The 12,671-nt window shown below is 38.5% G+C and overlaps 1 protein-coding gene across 4 annotated transcripts in view; it reads left to right on the top strand.

Moving 5' to 3' along the window:
* The window catches only part of LUZP2 (leucine zipper protein 2), a 449,267-nt gene that overhangs the window by 375,140 nt on the left and 61,456 nt on the right, over positions 1-12,671 (top strand). The gene's annotated exons all lie outside the window — the stretch shown is intronic.

The raw sequence follows: 12,671 nt of genomic DNA, 5'->3' as shown, positions 1-12,671 counted from the left end.
CCAACCAAGTACCATAACTATATAATGCTGCAGTCCCCATAGCTTCCTCCCTTAAAAAAACAGGATGACCGGTGTCATAAATAACCCAGTCCCCCAGCCCATTAAACGTAAACACGACTTCCACCTCTTCATCCTTTAAAACATACAGCACCATTAAAAACTCTGTTATCGGGCTTCCCTGCTGGCGCAGTGGTTGAGAGTCCGCCTGCTGATGCAGGGGACACGGGTTCGTGCCCTGGTCCGGGAAGATCCCACATGCCGCGGAGTGGATGGGCCCGTGAGCCATGGCCGCTGAGCCTGCGCATCCGGAGCCTGTGCTCCGCAACGAGAGAGGCCACAACAGTGAGAGGCCCGCGTACGGCAAACAAACAAACAACAACAACAACAAAAAACTCTCTATTATCAATCCTGAAAGAAATGCCCCCAAAACAGTCTTATTAGAAACCCAAACTTCAGTATACTGCTCAGTAGCCATAGCTGTCGTGCAATCAAATGCAACCAGTATCCCCCCTAAATAAATCAAAAACACCATCAAGACTAAAAATGAGCCACCAAAATTCAACAGTCCCGCACCCAACACCACTACCCACAGTCAACCCAAAGCCCCCATAAATAGGTGAAGGTTTTGAAGAAAACCCCACAAAACTAATCACAAAAATAACACTTAAAATACATACATGTCATCATCATTCCCACATGGATTCTAACCATGACTAATGGCATGAAAAATCATCGTTGTCATTCAACTGTAAGAACACCTATGACCAACATCAGAAAATCACACCCACTAATAAAAATCATCAACAATGCATTTATTGACCTCCCAGCCCCATCAAATATCTCGTCATGATGAAATTTTGGTTCTCTATTAGGTATTTGTTTAATTCTACAAATCCTAACAGGCTTGTTCCTAGCAATACATTACACACCAGGCACAATAACTGCCTTCTCATCAGTAACACTCATCTGCCGTGATGTTAACTACGGATGAATCATTCGATACATACATGCAAATGGAGCTTCCATATTCTTTATCTGCCTTTACATTCACGTAGGACGTGGCCTATATTATGGATCCTACACCTTTCTAGCAGTTATAGCCACTGCATTCATAGGCTATGTGTTACCAGGAGGATAAATATCATTTTGAGGAGCAACAGATATTACAGCCTGCTTTCAGCAATCCCATACCTTGGCACTACTCTTGTCGAATGGATCTGAGGCGGCTTTTCTGTAGATAAAGCAACACCTATGTGATTTTTTGCCTTCCATTTTAGTCTTCCTTTCATCATTACAGATGGTAGTAACTTGGACCATCTACCATCATTACTATAGATGGTAGTAACTTGGACGGAGTTTCTGAAGTGTAAATGGAGAGAATGGGCAGAGTTGAAAGATACCTAGAAGGTAACATATAGATGATTTAGCCATGACCTGGATATGATAGGTGAAGGGTAAGAAGATACCAAGGATTATGCAGGAATCTGGCTTATGAGTAGATGTTGGTAAACTGATCTCTTCTACAGTTCCATAGTAATTCCAGCTGAAGAATAAACAGATGATGGAGCAAGTATCTCATGATCAATTTGGTCATGTCACATTTCAAGAAGTGCTGAAATTTTATATATGTATATGAATATATATTTAGTTTGGATATGCATATATATATATATATACACACATATACCTATGTGTATGTATACAAATATAACTTGGAGGTTTCCCTGAAGATAATATTAAAATAATACTTTTCATTTTTATGTTCTGAACAAGTTGAAAAACAGCACAGCTATCAGAAGAATGGAAATCTAATAGCATGCTTATTCCAGGATTGGAGGGTGGGATTATGATTACCAATAGCCAAATATGAGACCTTTAATACTGTCCTCACCCCAGGCCACTCCCTAAAGTTACACTTGCATAAGAGAAATTGGCGTGTGAGGCAGATATTAGGCTAGCTACAACGCAAACCACATCTTCATGTATAAAATCTCAAGAGCAGGGCTGGGTTGGCTCCACAATTGGTTACGAAAACCAGGCCCTGGGCCTTACATTTCCTAAAGCATAGCAGTCACAGGGTAGAAAGGTTTATAAAAGGCTATAACAGGACAACAGGAAGCAGATCTTAATCCTGCTGAGTATAGAAAAGTGAATTTTTAGAAGTTTCGCAGTTCACCACTCATAAAATCCACACCTCCCCCACTCCTTGAATGAAAAGCAGTGGAGAGAAAATCCAGGCAACTACTCCCTCTGTGTTCCTGACTCTTGGAGACTAAAGGGGAAGCTTCCTTCTGAAACCACACCCACACCCACATGCACGCACACATGCAGATTTGGTTTATTTTCAATTGACGAACACAGAGTGAGGCAGTTCCAAAATATATTGTTTTTCTCTTCACTGACACCAGCTGTTTACTGGTTTAATTTAAGCAGCTACATTTATGAAACATTTTGAGTGTACTGATGTTGAGATGACCTCTGTCTTGGGAACGTATGGGATTTATACTACTGTTAAGCATGAGTAAGAATGTGTGTGTCCTACTGGGGCATGTGCCAAGGGAATCATGATCCTCAGTGAAAGCCTCACTGTACCGCCTCAGAGGCAGTGCTTCTTAACGATGGATTTGAATTGAAATTTATGTGTAGATATTCAAAACACTGAAGCCCATGCTAAGCTACTTGAGATTCTGCCTCAGATGATTGGGGCTGGAGTGCAGTTATTTTCATACACAGTCACATTACTCTAAGGATTCCTGATTTAAATGTGTAGGAATAAGAAATGATTAGATCTTTGGAAATAATCTGAATATCCTTTTCAATTCTCTAACTGAAAGAGGTTAAGTTTCTCTTCTTTCCTTCTCTGAGATGAGCTTAATGTAACTCTTCTTTGTGTCTCAAATGCCACCCTGAGCCGTTTGGATAGATTACTGGATTGAGTAAGTGAATGGGTGGATGCATAATGGGTGGATAGATGAGCGGAGACATGGATGATTTGGGAGATAGATAAGTGGATGGATGGATGAGTAGGTAAATGGAGGAATGCATGGATAATAGGATAGGGGGTATGCAAGTGGAAGGATAAATGATGAGTGGATGGGGTGACTAGTAGCTGAATTGATGAATGAGATGAGTGAATGAATGCCACATAAGGGGACACCTGAGGAAGAGGAACAGTAAACCTTAAAACAACTCCTTGCAAAGTTTAATTTACCAAATTGCCCAGAAAAAAAATTTTCCCATGTTCCATAAAACGTGTTATTTAGAAGACATTTATTCATTCATTCATTATCCAGATATGAGTTTCTCAGAATTAGATGGTGATCACTGACAGAGGAATACACTAAGCCCTCTGGAGGCTAAGCAGATAAAGCTAAGTGATAGCTTCAAGACATGTGAAATACACATTTTGACCCCCATTTTGACAGCTACAATTACAAGTCATGTAACCTCTCTAACTGTAAGGATAGACCAGTGACATATTAAGAAGGCCAACAGAAAATTTGAGGTTTTTTTTATTGTGTTTAGAGAAGCTGTATAGCTAATGAATTGGGCTACAAAGCCCAATTCTGCTGAAACCAAAGTGACAGCTCTACAAGATAATTATTCCAAAGACCCCTCAAAAAAGTTGTGCATCAATTTTTTGCATTCATTACCTCATGTAAACTTTAGAAGAACACTTTGACGTTGTTAAACATCCTAGTACTATTTTACTAGAAAGGAAATCCCACAGAGGGATTAAGTTAATTATTTTTGTCAGGTTCTTTGTAGCTCAAAATTTTTAAGACTATGCTATCCTCACAAGAAAATTTGATTAATCAAGACATTGATTTGAAAGTTTCTTGTTTTCTTTCTGTGTTATATGTTGTGGTTTCGTGAAACATTTCTCACATGAAAAATCCAGTTTGCATTTCAGCATTTTTGTTCTTAGTCATATAGAGGGAAGGAACAAGTTTAATGTCCCATTACAGTTTACTATCATTTGGGATACAATGAAGCCCCGAACAGCGTAATTAATGGGGGAAAAGCTGTGCATTATCTTCTTATATAACCTCAGATCAATAGTCTTAATTAGATGAAGGTTTTGGAATCAGGCATATGAGTACCTACTGCCAGATTCTAGTAAGGTAACTTTGGGCCATAAAGGTAAAGCCTTTTTAAGGTTTTCTTGCCTCCTTTGCTGAGTGGTAGTAACAATAATACTTAAAGAGCTTTGCAAAGTTTAACAAAATAACATGTGAGTATCAGCACAATTCTTAGCACATGGTAAATATTCCATAAATTTTCACTGTTACTATTATTCCCGTTTTACAGATGAAAAAACTGAAGATTTGAGAAAATAAGGGAATTGGTGATAATCTTAGAGCTAGTAAATAGAAAAGGAAAAACGAAACACAAGTATTTTAAATTATATTTCAGAACGCTTATCAATACCCTTAATTATAAACATTTAATAGTAAAGATTGGATAAAGGAGTTTATGTGACTGTTCCTGTAGATTTGTGCTTCGGAGCCAACTGTATTTGATCCTCACTGGTGATTTTAGTCATTATCCTAATTAGCTCAGTAAAATATATTTAAACATTAGGAAAATAAAATTTGTGTTGTTAGATTACAGAAAATTTTCAGTCTCCTTTTTTCACCCAGTAGTACAGTTTGGAAGCCAGTTTTTTTGTAGCATGGAAAGAAACTCTACATCCTTCTTGCCATTCATAATAAAAGTAATTCAAAATTGAAAACCGCCGCCAGAACCTTATGCCATCCTCCACTGTAGCGCATACCCTATTCACATGGGAAGTAATTGCTAGTTTATGCATGATATCCCCCCTACAGTACCTATTCTTGGAGGGCAGAGTCTGTATCTTATGCATCTTCATAATCCTCATAATTTGCATATTGACTACTACAGGATGAATGATAAATATTTGTGGAATCAAATTGAATTGATTTGAATAAAAGTCATCATTTTGTTAACAATTTGGCATTTGTACTGGCAACTGAGACTGGGGAGAATTTTAGATCTGCTAATAAGAAAACTAAATATTAAATAATGCAGCAGTAGCTTGACTAAAAAATGATAATATCTCTCTTTAATCATAATATAAATTATTATTGTTATCATCATTATCTTTCTCTTTTGTTGGACACCAACTATGTGCCTTGATCACATTTAAAAGTGTTTCCAATCCTTACAAAGACCTTCTAAGTCATGTTGTAGTATAAAGATAATGCATTCGATTAACAACTTTTTTTGAGAGGTTAATATTACCAGGCACTTTTCCAGGTGCTTATGAGATTCATCAGTGAACAGAAGTTTCCTACTTGGTTAGAGTTTATGTTCAAGTAGGTGTGACAGGCAATACTCAATAAATAGAAAAATAATTTATGTAGTATATTGGAAAGTTAAGTGCTAGAGGAAAAATGAAAAGTAGAGAGAAATAGAGGATGGGCAATTTCAGGCAGGAAGTAAGGTAGTTTGCAATGCTAAAAGTCTAGAAAAACTCTTTAAGCAGATGACACTTGAGCCAAGAATTAAAAGAGGTGAAGAATTTGAGAGAGATAAGAGTGGGCTTTGGAATCATCAAAATATGAGTTTGAATTTATTTCTTCTACATATTATCTATATAGTTTGCTGGACCTCCACAAACTTGTTTGCACATCTAGTAAAACCAGTAAAGAACACTTACTTTGTTTAGCTTTTTACCTATTAAATATAGGTATAAATTGCTTAGAACTTGACCTGCATGTATAAGCACTATTTAATGTATGTTTTAAAAACAGAAGGTGCTTAAAAAATGTGGATCATGTTATATATAATTGCATGAGGGCTGAGATATTGCCATAGGTTGCGAAGCTCTTTGTTCCCTTTCTGGATGAATACCACACTTCTAGGACTTTGGGTATTCCCTAGAGTGTAGCTTACCCTGTAAATGCCAAATCCTGTGTCTTTTGTTCCACTTTTAAATTCAAGTGAAAAGAACAAAATAGGTCTGTTGGGAAAGAGGCCTTGGAAATATATTAAAACTCCCTACTAAAATGCATTAAAATGAGTTTAAAGGGGAAAAAAAAAGTACACATCTAGAATAGCAGGGAATTTGACAAGCTGGTATGTAGGCATTTCAATACCTGCTGCTTTCAACAAAATTCACTTAGTAGAATAAAAATTTTGAAAGGATGTTTGGAACATGTATCCAGAGCAGCTGCTGTACTTCGGCAGTGACAACATTAAACAACTGACTTCATCCAGCTTTCAAATGGCAGGAAGATTTACACAAATAGAGGGGACTATGACATTCAGGCAGATTCACGTAGAAAAAAAAAAAAAAAACTATTCAGAATATTTACCTCGGACTTAATCCTGACACCTACAAAATTTTGTGCTGGATTTAATCCACTGTCCCTTCAGCACTCCTGTCAGTAATGTTAATAAACCATCAATTCCTGTGCCTGTTAGAAGGAAGTGCAGCCATTGTCTGTCATGTCCATTAACTGCCAGAGAGAAGAGATTTACGTGATGGCCTGAATGGGCTCCTGGAGGAGCATTCTTTGGACTGTTAAAGTGAGGACTAGAAATCCTCAAAATGTTCAACTAGATAGTGAGTTTTTGTAAACACGGAGGCTCTTCAGACACACATCAGGAAAAAAAAATAAAAGTGCTTGGAGAAAGATAAGAAACCTGTTATTTTAGTACAGTATGTGGTGTTAGCATCAAATTTACTCATTTGCCCATGTGTCGATCCAATATTTATTACACATCCCCCAGGTACCTAGCACGATTTTAACAATTATCTCTTCAGTGGTTGGCAAAATGGAAGCAGTCCCTGTTGTGAACAAGACTGTTGTCTAGTGAGGGTATGAGACATTAACAATCAGATAAATGGATGGGTGACAACTATAATAAGTAGGGATTAAATTTAACTGGTATACATTAATATAGGTGTGTAAATTGTTTAAATATTAAAGCACTTATGTACCAGCTGGAAAATAACCTTTGTCTCCTTCATCCTGGTCCTTCTCCTGGAATCCTGTACCTCCCCCCCCACACACACTAAGCTGTCATTCATCGATAAATGGCTAACACTTATTGTAGCAAAATGGCTCTGCCATGACCACCTGATAGCCTTGCATATCTCCACATAAGTCACAAAAGCAAGGCTAATGTGAAGTGTAACCCAAGTCTTGGTGGAATGCCCTGTGATCCTCCGTGGGACACAGAAGTATAGGTAGTCTTGTTAGAAGCTGTTGAAAGACTGCTTCTCATTTCCCTCTGTACCTTGCAGGAGGCTGTGATGGAGCAACTTCCTGTCTTCCTAATGCCAGTGAGGCATGGGACTTTCCATATCACACCACTCCCCCTTCTCTGGGTAAAACTGTAAGCTATGAAACTGCTGTCCTGTAGTTTAGAGTTGAATCACAGTGGCAGAGAGAACGACCACCTGTGTTGTCTGTCATGTGGCAACCCATGTTTGATGTCATCCACTGATACTACAGATGTGGATTGCCAATGCCATGCTGATCTTCCTTATGCTTTAAGTATGCGTAATAAACTGTCCAAATTGATTTTGGCTCATGTCTCTTTCCTGGCTGAATCTATGAGACTGTGGCAAGTCTCTTAGGAGCTGTCACAGTGCTGCTGCTTAGAGACTACGTGACTGCTTGACACCCGTCAAGCAGAAAATTCCCAGGACGCTGCTCCAGCATTGAGAGTAGAGTCACATTTATTGGTTCATATCTGTACCATATCATTTTATATTTTGAATATCACAACTGGTGAAAGTACTAGAAAGGAAAATATAGTATCTCACAAGAGAATATAAAAAAGATGCTAAAATTATGTTTGCAATTCAGAACTGGATCTTGGTGAGAATTAGCATTTCAACTGTAATCTAAGGGGTGAGTAATAACTGACCAGGGGAAACAAAGTAGTGGGAAATTTTCCATGATTCCAGGCAAAAAGAACAGGTACACGTGATGACCCTGAGGTGTATAAGAATATGCTTCATTCAGTGAACTATAAAGAAGGCCAGTGAGACATTATATAGTCCATTAGGTCAAGGTATCTCTTCTCTTCTGACAGCCTAGTAAAATGCATGCAATTCTACTAGTAAAGTTGGAGTTCCTGAGACACTGCATAAATGCCAGTATAATTTTGTTGTCTCACTATGTGGAAGGCACATTGATAGATTTAGTGGTGAATACAGAAATGTTTAAGAAGCCCTTTAGACTATGAGCTTCATAAAGTTAGAGATGTTGCCTTGTGTTGTGTTTGTAACTGATCTCATATCAGAGCACAGAAAATAATATCTGGTAAATGAAAATGTGAGAAAGGGAAGGAAGGAAGGAGTGAAGGTGGGGAGGAAAGGAGGAAGGGTGAGAGGTCCTCTACTTAGAGGGGTATAAAGATTATTAGGCTTCCCTGGTGGCTCAGTGGTTGAGAGTCCGCCTGCCGATGCAGGGGACACGGGTTCGTGCTCCGGTCCGGGAAGATCCCACATGCCGCGGAGCGGCTAGGCCCGTGAGCCATGGCCGCTGAGCCTGCGCGTCCGGAGCCTGTGCTCCGCAACGGGAGAGGCCGCAACAGTGAGAGGCCCCGCGTATCGCAAAAAAAAAAAAAAAAGGTCAAGTTTGATTTTACACACACACATATATAGAATCTTCAATTCCTTTATCACCATTTATTGAAGTTATTGTTTTTTACACATTGAATTATTTACATTTTTATCTTTTTCAAAAGTCAAATGGCTATGTATGTTTTCAATTGACTGTATTTGTTTGAGTAGATTTCTGGATTCTCTTTTAATTTATTTCAGTGTATGTCTATTCTTATGCTAATACTACACTGTTCTTATTAATGTAGCTTCAGAATTAGTCTTGAAATCAGACAGCGTTAAGTCCTACACTCCAGTGTTCTTTAAAATATTATTTTAGATACAAGTTTTAGGACCAGTTTAGTAAATTTACAGAAAAAAAAAAAGAAATCCTATGGGAATGCTAACCTGGTTTGCATTTTACCTATAGTTTAATATGGGGAGAACAGGTATCATAAGAATATTGAATATTTCAGTTCAACAGGATTTAATGTTTCAATTCATAGACATGGTATCTTTCCACTAATTTAGAATTTCTGCCATTTCTGTCAGTAATGTTGCATAATTTACAACATACAGGTTTTTCACATCTTTCATTAAATTTTTTCTAATAATTTTAAATTTTTTTCCATTTTTTTCACACTCTTCTTCCATTATTCCAATACACATATTAGTGTTTTTAATATTGTTCTAAAGATCTCTGAGACCCCCACCATTCATGTTTTTTCAAGCTTTTTTTTCCTTACAGCTTTTCAGAATGAATAATTTCTCTTGATATCATTTCATATTTAGTAACTCTTTCTTCTCATCCGCAGTTTTTTGATAAGTCTATCCAGTGAAATTTTTCTTTCTAGAATTTCCATTTGGTTATTTTTTTTTTTTTTTATTTTTTTTTTATTTTTGGCTGTATTGGGTCTTAGTTGCCGCACACGGGCTTTCTCTAGTTGCGGCGAGCGGGGCTGCTCTTCGTTGTGGTGTGTGGGCTTCTCATTGCAGTGGCTTCTCTTGTTATGGAGCATGGGCTCTAGGTTCACAGGCTTCGGTAGTTGTGGCTCACAGGCTCTAGAGTGGAGGCTCAGTAGTTGTGACGCAGGGGCTTACTTGCTCCGCAGCATGTGGGATCTTCCTGGACCAGGGCTTGAACCCATGTTCCCTGCATCGGCAGGCAGATTCTTAACCACTGCGCCACCAGGGAAGCCCTGGTTCTTTTTTATAATACAGTTTTTCTGCTAAAATTACCTATCTCATCACTAATTAAGAACATGTTACCTTTAATTTTTTGATAGTATTTTTAATAGCTGCCTTACAATATTATATCCAACATATGAGTCATCTAGATATTGGCTACCATTGTCTACTCTTTTAACTTCGGGTCATACATTTCATTTCTTTGCATACCAGTAAGATTTTATTTTGTGCTAGACACTGTCACTTATATATCACAGAGATTCTGGATTTTATCTTCAGAAGAAGATAATTAATTTTTGTCCAATAATACAGTTAAACACTGATATTTACCTCGATGTAGAGTTGACTTTATATTTTGTCATTGCAGATATGTGAAAAGTCCGTGATAAAGCTTAAGCTTCTCTCACTTAACTGAGCTGAATCTCCAAAAATCTTCCCCCAGCCCCACCTCCCAGAATCGTATCTAGGTTTTGATTTAGACTTTCTTAAGGCAAGCCTAAAAGTGGACTTTATACTAGGGCAAGACGCAGCAAACTTTTTCTGTAAATTATCACACAGTAAATATTTTAGTCTTTGCAAACTTATATGGTCTCTATCTCAACTACTCAATTCCACCATGGTAGCACAAAAACAACTAGACAATACATAAATAAATAAAGGGGGCTGTGTTCCAATAAAATTCTATTTATGAAAACAGGCAGGGACTTCCCTGGTGGCCTAGTGGTTAAGAATCTGCCTGCCAATGCAGGGGACACAGGCTCAAGTCCTGGTCCGGGAAGACCCCACATGCTGCAGAGCAACTAAGCCCGTGCACCACAACTACTGAGCCTGTGCTCTAGAGCCTGCAAGCCACAACTACTGAGCCTGCATGCCACAACTACTGAAGCCCGCATGCCTAGAGCCCGTGCTCCGCAACAAGAGAAGCCACCTCAATGAGAAGCCCGTGCACCACAACAAAGAGTAGCCCCGCTCGCTGCAACTAGAGAAAGCCCTCGTGCAGCAACGAAGACCCAACCCAGCCAAAAAAAAAAATTAATTAATTAATTAAAAAAAAAAAATGCACATGTTAAAAAAAAAAAAAAAAAAGGCAGTAAGCCAGATTTGGAATTTGGGCTGTAGTTTGCCAACCACTGCTCCTGTGCAAGGCTGTTAACCTAAAGGCTGTCGCTTTGATGCCTGTGGTGTTGATAACGTTTATGAATGTGGAATGCTGGCATCCTTTTGCAGTGCTCAACCTCTAGGGTTTCTGTTCTGCTGTGAGTCATACAACAGTTTCTTTGTGATTAGCCTTGTGTCATGTATTGCTCTGTGTATGTGCAGTCCAACTCTCAGCCAAGGACTTGCAGGAACATCTCCCAACAACCGGACTTTTGGAGGCCCTGCCCTGCTCACCTCACTTTTCTCTGCTGCTCTGCCCCATATACTCCAGCCATTTAATCTGCCCCAAACTCTGATCTCTGCCTCCACAGTTCAGTCCAACTACAGTGATCTGCTTGGACCACAGCCCTTTGCACTTAGGTCAGGAAATTGTCCTCAAGTAGAAAGCTGGAGTAGTCATGAGTCTTACCTAGTGAGGTTCCACTATTTCAAGGTTCACAGCTGGGTATGATTAGCTCATAATTGTTTATGAGAGGAGGACTAGTCCAAAACCAGTTACTGTGTCATGTCAAGAATCTTTAATCTTTTTATTCTTAAATAACAAAAATATAAATATCTAACAATAATTTAATTAATAAAAATGAATTTTATTTACTCACAATAACCAAAAATACAAATAACCAAAAATACAAATTCATTTGACTTCAGATGTGGTTTGACTGTGAAGTTTTCTAAGTCACCAGATCCTATCCTGTCTATTTTATATGCTTTGCTTTCGTCTACAGGACAAGTTTAACCTCATGTTGTCCTCTTTTATTTTATAAATAATGCCTATTAGAGCTTAGACTTAAACATCCTCATACTGTACTACCAAGAAAAAGAGAATATACTTCTTATTCACTCAGATGAAGAGAGGCATCTTTCACTGCAGAAGCCACCAGTAAATATCTTCTTGTCTCTGGCCTGACATTAATTAGATGTCCAAACCCAATACAATTGTTTGACTAGGAAGTTGATATAGAGTAATTGCTTTAAGAAATTGCATCCTCATCTCTGGAACTGAGTGTTGAGATATTTTCTCCTAAAATAATATGGCTGAGAAAGAGTGTGAAGCAGTCACCTCCAAAGTCTAGGCATTTTTGAGGGGAGAAAGGGAATCGATATCGAGAACATAATAAAAACTTATTCACGATAAGTTTTCTTTAGTGACCATAATCACTACAATGCATGTACACATAATGGCAATAAGATATTTATAAGAATTTAACTTTGAGAAAAAATATGTATATCTGCTCTTATTTCCCAATGAAAAGCCTTGCTGAACTTTATAATTTTTACATATTAGCATTGACTTTTTTTTTTTTTTTTTATTGCGGTACGCGGGCCTCTCACTGTGTGGCCTCTCCTGTTGCGGAGCACAGGCTCCGAACGCGCAGGCTCAGCGGCCATGGCTCATGGGCCCAGCCGCTCCACGGCATGTGGGATCTTCCTGGACCGGGGCACGAACCCGTGTCCCCAGCATCAGCAGGTGGACTCTCAACCACTGCGCCACCAGAGAAGCCCTAGCATTGACTTTTAATAGCACTTATAACCAGACGTTATGTAAACTATTCCTGTGCAATTTGAGATCTTTGTTCCTTTTACATATATTAGTCATTCAATTCCAAGTCTCTCAGAATTATAACCAAGTTATTAATGTTGAAATGAACAGGTGCTGCATCAAACAATCCGATGGCCTAATATAATCTTGGTGCTAAACTTTATACTTTTATGGGAGTGAGTAGAAGCAGGCAGGAGTTTT

The sequence above is a fragment of the Pseudorca crassidens genome, chromosome 9 (genome assembly GCF_039906515.1).
Source record: "Pseudorca crassidens isolate mPseCra1 chromosome 9, mPseCra1.hap1, whole genome shotgun sequence".
Lineage (NCBI taxonomy): Eukaryota > Metazoa > Chordata > Mammalia > Artiodactyla > Delphinidae > Pseudorca > Pseudorca crassidens.
Note: the sequence above shows the minus strand (reverse complement) of the source record. Positions and strands in the feature narration are given on the sequence as shown.